This window comes from Ictidomys tridecemlineatus, chromosome 10, assembly GCF_052094955.1.
Source record: "Ictidomys tridecemlineatus isolate mIctTri1 chromosome 10, mIctTri1.hap1, whole genome shotgun sequence".
Lineage (NCBI taxonomy): Eukaryota > Metazoa > Chordata > Mammalia > Rodentia > Sciuridae > Ictidomys > Ictidomys tridecemlineatus.
This window is the reverse complement of record NC_135486.1, coordinates 19263329-19272814: the sequence shown is the minus strand read 5'-3', so window position 1 is coordinate 19272814 and position 9486 is coordinate 19263329. Positions and strand designations below refer to the sequence as shown.

The window sequence follows — 9486 nt, the reverse complement described above, 5'->3', positions numbered from 1 at the left end:
CTTAATGGTAAGTTCTTTAAACACTCTCATCACTCATTGGATGAACTTTCTCCAAGGGAAAAAAGATGTGACTGTGTTGTCTCTTCAACTATGTCAATCTTTAAGGGGCCAAATCTTTCTGCATGTTGGCTGTCTTCCTATACCAGTCCCAACAATTGAGACAATGCTCTTTCATTAGAGTATCTGACTAGCACATTGCTGTGTCTATCCAAGTCAGAACAGCTATGAAAAGATAGTGACAACACAAAATTTTCAGAATGATAAAGAGCAATTGACTCACATACATTGCTTGTGAGGATGTCAAATGGTACAGGTGCACTGGATAACAGTTTGGCAATTCTTTTTTTTTTTTTGGGGGGGGGTGCATACCAGGAATTGAACCCAATGGCATTTAACCTATGACTCCCATCCACAGTCCTTTTTCAACTCTTACTAAGTTGCTTAGGGCCCCACTCAATTGGTGAGGCTGGCTTTGAACTTGCAATCATCCTGCCTCAGCCTCCTTAGCTGCTGGGATAACAAGCACCTGGCTGGCAATTCTAAATAATCTATTCTTAATAAATCTAAATGTGCAATTATCACTTCACAGAGCAGATCCACTTTTGAACGTATATACCAGAAAAATAAGAACATTTATTCAAACAAAATCTATACAAGAACTCATAGCACATTTATTTAGAAAGGGAGAAAGCTAGAATCAAATCAGAAATATTTCAAAAGGTGAATTTGTATGCAAATATGGATAACTTCTCATCAATAAAGAAAAAATGAACTATTATTACTCAGGACCACTGGATGACTTACACTGAGTGGTTACTAATAATTGAAGACCAAGAAAAGAGAAGGTATTGGGAGGTGGATGTGGTTATAAAATAAAAACATCTGGATTATTGTGATGTTGAATCTGTTCAACATCTTGTCTATCGGAAGGTAAATAAACCCACACAAGTGAAAAATTGTGTATGACTTATTATAAATGCATAAACACACTCAAGTCATTCTGAAGAACTCTATGATTGACAGATTGCAACAGCCCCAATATCTTGGTTAATATATTAAATTTTAGATTTATCCAGAGAAAACCTGGAAAAATGTACAAGGAATCTCTTTGTACTATTTCTTATAACTGCATTTGAATCTCCAAATTTTTCAATAAAATTTTAATTCACAATTTCTAATAGAATAATAAGGATTAAAATGCTATGTTTAGACCTGAGAGAAAGTGATTCAAAGTAATTGGATTTAAAGAATAAAGAAAACATTATAACTTATGTATTATTAAGTCATTAGTTTCATAGGTAGAGATGAAGCAAGAACTCACAATCCACACTTAACTACTGCTAGTTGTATAGACCATTATAAAGACAAATTTACTCATTTAGTTCTTTGAAGAGGTCATGAGCTGTTCTGGAAGACTGAGTCATCTTTGCCTTATCAATGTGTTTGTCCTTAGAATTCAGCAATGTTTCTTTCATGTGATTCCTCATCAGGAATTATTTGTTGACGGCATATGCAATCTAACCAATGAGTTAATTGATAGTTGGAGACTATGTAAAAGATGGAGCATCTTGTTTGCCTAGGAAAATTAATAGAATCAGAATAAATAGAATCAACTATTTGGATATTATTGGAAAAGGAAATAAAAATAAATACAAATTAAAAGTTTAAAGGAAAATAAAGGTTTTCATTGGAGATTTTAGAAAGAGGTAACTATACATATTTTCAGAGATATGCACAGAAAGATTTGACTCAGTATGCTTAGACTTGCTTCTCCTAGATTTCATATCTAAATTTACAGTATCAACACGTACACAGATGTCTTGAACTCTGGATGCATTTTTAAGTCTTCTGTCTTTTTTTACCAAACACATCAAATTAATCTATAATTTCTTTCAATATCACCTTTAAGTTATTTATTTATCCCTATTTTTATTTTAACTGTTCTATTTCCAGTTCTTATTATTTCTCAGTGAAACTACAGAAACTATTTTCAGACTGGCATCCCAGTTGATCATCTCCTGAGTTTAAAGACCATATCATCACTTCTATTGCAAATAGAATTTAATTAAAGCACAAATTTGACAAAGACATACTATTATTCATAGAATCTCAATAGTGTCTATTTTCAAATGTGTGCATATTAATATGAAATGAACTTCTGCACACGTGATGGGTGTATTAAGACCAATCTCAAAAATTGAACTGCATTACCTTCTTCTCAAAATGAATTATTTCCTTCAAAAGTCCTTTTGTCTACATATTTCTCCAACAGAGCAAGGAACACAATTTCAATTTATAAATCACCCCTACTTTCTGTACTGATTTTTTAAATCCTTAGGAGTAGGGGCCAGGGATAATCCAGCACTTGCAAGAAGGTCTGTTTTTTAGTTAACTAAATTGAATTGTAATACTTTATTCTTTCAATAGTTCTTATTGAGGCACTAACAATTGTTAGTCATGTATTACCAAAATGAAGAGCTTGCAATGAATAAAAGATTTAAAAATCAAAACATTGCTTTCATTCACTATTTTAGTGGGAGAAACAACTAATAATAAATAAGTGTATAGGGATATATCAGAAATTGAAAAGTGGTGTAAAGAAACAACATTTTTAAATGAATCGAACTTATGGATGATATCAGAAGTTGAATATTTTCTTTCTATAACAGGAAAATGGATATGTGAATATGTTTGAGGTTGTGCTTGAAATGTGTTTCTAATATTATGAAAAATATAATCATCACACATTTTGAGCCTGTCTATGGATTTTGAGAGAGATATTTCAAATGGGTTTAAGAATTTTACTGATAAAACATAGTGTAGCAGAATAAACCACCAGATGCTAAATAATCTTTCTACAGCTCTTGGGAATATCTTTTGAGTTTAGAACACAGTATGGAATGGTGATCACGTTTTCCTCAGAATTTTTACTTCATCTTGTTACAGCTATACTATATAAGATTAAAAGCGTTTTGAAAATAAAGGTTACAATGGCCTGAAAATTCAGGGATCATGAAAAGAAGCTTTTCAAGTTATCAAAATTTAAGGAAAAGAGGATATTGTGGTGCTTGTCTGTAATCCCTGTGACTCAGGACACTGAGACAGGAGTATCATAAGTTGGAGATCAGCCTCAGCAACTTGGTAAGACTCTGTAAGACCCTATCTAAAAACAAAATTAATGATTTTAAAAAGGACTGAGGATATGGCTCAATTTTAAATGCCCCTGGGTTAAAACTCTAGTACCAAAAACAAAAATTAAGAAAAAGAGATTATTTAGTTCTTAGTTATTCAAACTTTACATAAAGTGTTACTTGCTTTTGTTATAATTTTAAGTAGAATATTTAGAAAATTATTTTTATGGGAATAACTAATAATTGTTGATTTTTTTCAATCTTTCAGGCCATTTGTGCTGTATAACTGGCCATACTTTAAATCTATGTGCAATTTTTTATGAAACTTGAACATTATATAAAAATCAGTTTAAAAACTGATTTTCCCATTTGATCATATGTATCTGTATCTATCTTTACATATCATTCTAACACATTTTAATATTTAAATAAAAGCATATTTAGAAACATTTCAAAATTTGAAACTTCTTGAGTACCTACTTTCTGCCAATAGTGGAAAATTTTCATACCTAACCTTATATAATGGGTGATTATCAAAATGCATGTTCCCAACACAGTTTACTAAGCATCCCTGAAAGAAAGAAAGACACTCTCACTACCTGTAAGCTATGATATATATTTTTTTCTGCACATGCCCAGATTCTCCCATGCTAGCTCTCCCACCAAAGGTAATAACATGAGAGGTGTGCAGGCAAATACCTACAGAAGTTTTTCAGTGATGCCTCATGTGGAGCTAAGATCAACATTCATTACTCAGTGGGTTGTTTATTTTTAAACTGTGTTGTAAAGATACTGTTGAAAATATCAAAAATATCTGTAAATATCCCCATGGTGATAAAAAAGAGAAGCATGTATGTTTATTAGTAGTACAGAAAATCAAGCCATTTCAGAACTGCTGGACAGTGGTGTAAATGTGAAACATCTTCCAAAAGCTTAGGTAGGTTCTAATGACCGCATATATAATATGAGGAAAGGGGAGGATATACCACCAAAGTTATGTGCTAAGAGTAATGAAAAAAAGTTAATGATAAAAAAAATAGAAGAAATACTTCACAGAATTATAAACAAAGGCCTCAGCTATGTACTGAAATGTGTATCTATCAGCATTGCCAAGAACGCTCTGAGTGGTATGCTGGACATAAAAGAAATAAAGGTATATCACAATGAGTTCAACATTGAAGGGAAATGTGAAAATTCCATAGGCTTTTTGCAAAATTTTTCAGAAAGGATATGGCATCAATATTTAAAGATTTTTGGTGATAGAGCTTTAGGTGATCACGAAGAGGTGGAGAAGCTCACTGATGAGATTGCCAGGGTCATTGCAGGTAAAAACCTGACATGAGCACAATTGCAAAATGCTGGTGTAACATCACTGTTTGAGTGTGATTTTCCCCCAAAGACATTAACTACAGCACATGAGATGGCGCTCCAAGAATTAAGGATGCCAAAGACAGAATCACTGTGTGAGATGTGTTCTTGCAGCCAGGCATGCATAAGGGCCATCTTGCTGTGAAAAGCAAAAGCTCAGTCCCTGCTGTTTTAAAGGAGCAGAGTCCTTACCAGATCATCATCATGCTAACAAAGGGACAGATCACCAGATGCAACTTAACTGATTGGTTTTACATATAATTTGTAGAGTGGCTCCTGCTCATGGCATGAAAGTTGAACTGAATGAGGATGACAAAATTTTGTGATTCCTTAACTACCGTTCTGCTAATGGTCCAAGTGAAATTCTAATAAAACGTAGGTTTATGCCATGTACTTTCCCTTAAATGTAACTTCATTAATTCAGCTATGTGACCACAGTATCGTTAGAATCATGAAGATCAAATATGAAAATACTTCCTAACTAGCAGCAGTGAGCAAAAGCGTGGCAGAAGATTATTCTCAAATTCAGCCTAGCACAAAGGATGCTGTGTATGCTGTTGACATCACCTAAACTTCAGTGACCGAAGATACATTGTGGATGCCTGGTCTGTGACAATGCTCAGTAATGATGAATAAGGTGGTGAAACATTCTGGATGTTGAGTGAGGAAAACAAAACAAAACAACAACAATAGCAGCAAAAATAAATAAATAAATAAATAAATAAATAAATAAATAAATAAATAAATAAATAAATAAATAAATAGATGGCTGACTTCCTTCTGTATGCAAAAAATATAGCTCCATGCCTGTCAGTAAGCTGGAAAAAGTAGATATAAAAAAATTTAATACCAATAATTAGGCACCTAATGCTCATTCATTGACCAGTGGCAAAATAGCCGAAATGATTCTGAATCAAGATGACCATGACAGTGATCATGAGGGTGGCATTGTTTACACTGCAGAAAACATGCCTATAGACAACAGGGTCAAAGTTCATGATGGGCTTATCAAGCTAGATCAGTGTGCATGCAAAACAGAACAGGAAATCTGTAGTGTATAAAATCTAAGGGAGACTTCAATGTCAAAAAACCAGTGCTAAAGAGGCTGAGAACTCCAGAGGAAACACTTGAAAAGCCATTCAGCAGAATGCCTCCTTGTCTTTACAGGAAACACCTCTAGTCTGTCAGCTGCTTCTGAAGTTTCTTCTCTCTGAAAACAATAGTAAAAGGCAATGTACAGTAGTAGCCTTTTAGTCAATAAACAAGTAAATAAAAGCATTTTAAGTGGACTGAAAGGTGCCATTCTTTGTGATTCTTTTGATTAATAGTCGATACAGGAATTCTGGTGATGCTACTGTGCTGCTTAGTTAACTCAAACACTACCATAGCATTTTTTCACTGTATTAATAATTTCTCATATATATATATATATATATATATATATATATTACTTTTAAGCACTTATACAGAAATAAGTATAAGAAAATTACTGTTCCCTGGTAGCATATGAATTCACAGTCAGGAACAATGGTGATGCCAAAATAAAAGAAAATAAGCCATGCAAATTGTCCTCGTGGATGATGAAGTTTGTGACACTTCTGGAATTCCGATAATCCAATATATGATGCAGATCCTAATTTACAAACACATCATTTAATAAATATGTATATCCATACAATTACCTTTCAGCTATTGTATAAGATGTGCATGAAGCATTAGTGAGTTTCAGGTTTAGACTTGGATGCCATCCTCAATATATCACAGTGTATGTGTACAGATATTCCCAAATCCCCTCCTCAGAAAAAAAGAGAATCTAAAATCTTGCACTCATTTCAGCAGCACATACACTATATTTGGAATAATATAGACATAATGAGCATGTCCCTTTCACAAAGATGCCCTGAAAACTTGTGAAACATTCCATTTTCTTGTATAAAAATATAGTGAATACAATTAATTTGTGCAATTAATATGAATGAATAACTACAGTAAAAAAATGTTCCCAAATTTGAAATACATCTTATTTGAAGCATTTCTGAAAAAGGGTATTCAACCTGTACTAATGAATTAGGCTGATAGTTCTCCCCTGCAATTTTATTTTTATGTAATATAGGTGCTTGATACTGAAAACTATTAAAATATTAACAGGAACTTAGACTAAAAAAAGTTCCTTGTTTTATCTTTCTCTTTCTTAAGGACACTCATCTTTAGTTTTTGGCAATTTCTGTTTTTTCCTGTCCTAGTATTAAACTCCTTACTGTAGAAAATAAGTTCATACTATTATTATTTGATGTATTATTTTGGATTCTTATAAGTATGATGAAATTTATGTTACATATACTCCCCTTCTCTTCAGATTTTATTAGTTATAACATGTCATTGTTGTAAAAAAATATTAATGCATTTTATTTAGAATATCTAAAGAATGCTGGAATGAATCACAGGAGCTACCAATTTTCAATGTGTCTCAGTTATCTAAATCCAAAATATGCTTACTTTTCATTACACTCAATATTTAGGGGCTTAAAAGAACAATAATTTGTTATAGCCAAAAAATCAAAGATCAATGGGCTACTTTTAGTTCTGCTTGGCTGAATGATTTTTCTGGTCTCTGGAAGATTCAGCTGCATATATGGAATGGTCTTGATTGGGCTGGATCACCTTTTTCTACTAGTTTCTCACCTTTCAGAAGGTTTGAGTGAGCATACCTTCACAATGAGGGCAGAGTGTAAGAGTGAGAGAAGTGTGCAGGTCTTCTTGAGAACTAGTTTGGGAATGGACACTACATCTACAGTGTTGTATTGAGCAACACAAAATCCAAGGCCACTATAGAAAGAACACATAATTTCCTTCTCTTGATTGGAGGAGAATGAAGCTCATTTAACTAAAGCCATGAATAAAATAGATATAAAGAATTTACCAAAAAATGTTTGGGGAAATAATTCATATTTACAAATAACTTATTATGAGACTAAAATAAAAATAATAATTTGACATTCTTTTGTTAAAAAATCTAAGATAAATTCATTTTCACTGATTTACATACAGTTGAATAGTCCCATATGGAATCAGATTACATCTTTTTAAAAATTAAATTTAGGAGGTATACAATTATTAATATAGACACCAATAATATATATGTCTAGGAATAAAGATTTAACCCATGTATCTATTATTTTTGAGAAGCATACAACTTCTCAGAAGAATGGAATTATGTTTAAAACTAAATATAGGAGCAACAGGAGAGGGTTCATTAAATCCCAATTCAATACTTTTATTCCTGTTCTTATAATATCAGTGTACAATAATGCTATTTACAGATATTTACAAAATATAATGGCTGTGATTAGCTATCTATATGCATAATTGATAAGAACCAGTTGCAAACATTTCTAGTGCATGAAGAAAATCTATTTTTCTTTGCATTTTTCAATGAATTTTCTGAAAGGATTTTTAATTTTGTTTGGCTGTTGCTTAAAAAGAACCAAATTTTGTTTTTACATATCATTAACCATATGCAATACCTTTTGAATTAAGTATTACCTTGTATATACTCTAGGTTATAAAGATCCACTTACAACTATTAGTTTTTCAAAAGTATATGAAATGCATCTAAGGGCAATGGTAGGAAATGAAAATCAGCCATTTGCCTTTTGATTCACATGTAGTAATTTTAAGTGGTTTATAATGTTTGTGACTATTCATTATCAGAAACAATTTCCTAAAATTAGTCCAATTAGCTTAAATCAGACTGACATTTTTCCTTACAACGTCCATATGAGACGAAATTTCTTTAGCCTTTGCATTATATGTCTTGAATGATTATAATATTATAGATTTTTGAAAAAAAGTATAATTAATATAAATCTACTTGAGTAATTTAATCATATTCTTACACTTTAAAACAGTCAAATGAGAGTTTTCACTTTTAATAGAAAGCACAGTTTTACTACAGCCTGAAAGTATGTTTTGGGTAAGGCAGAGATGGGTGGTTGCTGGGCACTGGATCCAGTTACTCCTACATACTAAGCAGCTCTGTACCACTGAGCTATGCCTTTGGCCTGGGGAAATGTTTTGTATTGCAGGTAATAGGAAATATAAGTAGGATCTTTTATAGGGATGGTTTCAGGGACAGGTTGAAAGGACTTATATGTGAGGCAAGTTTTAAATAATTAACTCTGTTTTAGTCCAATTTTGCATTGCTTTGACCAAAACATCTGGGAAGAACAAGTAAAAGGATATGTTCTCTCCAAATATGGTGCTGAAGCAACTAGCCATCAAATGCATAGAAATCCTTTAGAAATTAGCAGAAATTACTTATTGTTGTAGTTAGGATCTGAAATGCCAGCCAAAAGCTCATATCTTGATGAACAATACTGAGGTGTTCAGAGTTGAGAACTTTGGTAAGTGATGGGATCACAAAGGCTGTGCTCCCATGAATGGATTACTTCATCTACAGATTCATGTGTGATTTTAAGTGGTTTATAATGTTTGTGACTATTCATTATCAGAAACAATTTCCTAAAATTAGTCCAATTAGCTTAAATCAGACTGATTAGGAGATTGTGGAAACCTTAGGAGATTGGGGCCTGGGTGGAAGAAATAGGTCATTGGGCACATGCCTCTGAAGATTATATTTGGTCACTGTCCCTTTTCTCCCTGCTTTCTCTGTCTTTGCTTCCTGGCTACGGTGACATGAGCAGCTTTGCCCCAACACTTGCTTCCCACCACGATATTCTAGCCCCTCTCAGGTCCAGAAACAATGAATGGTGGCATCAAGTAACCATGGACTGAAATCTCTGAAACTATGAGCCAAAGTAAATTTTTCCCTTGTAGGTGATTTCCTTAGATACTTTGTGTTAGAGACGGAAAGATGACTAACACATTTATCTTTGATCAAGTCCCCTAGAATAAAATAAGGTACTTAACAATCAGAGTGGTAATTCCACAGGACAAGCCTAAATTAAAATTTTGTCCAGAAATATTT

The 9486-nt window shown here is 32.8% G+C and overlaps 1 non-coding gene across 1 annotated transcript; it reads left to right on the top strand.

Moving 5' to 3' along the window:
• Positions 1-6322: 6322 nt before the first annotated feature.
• Positions 6323-6429, top strand: LOC120887693 (U6 spliceosomal RNA). The gene has a single exon (XR_005731029.1). It is a non-coding gene; the product is annotated as a U6 spliceosomal RNA (small nuclear RNA).
• Positions 6430-9486: the final 3057 nt, after the last annotated feature.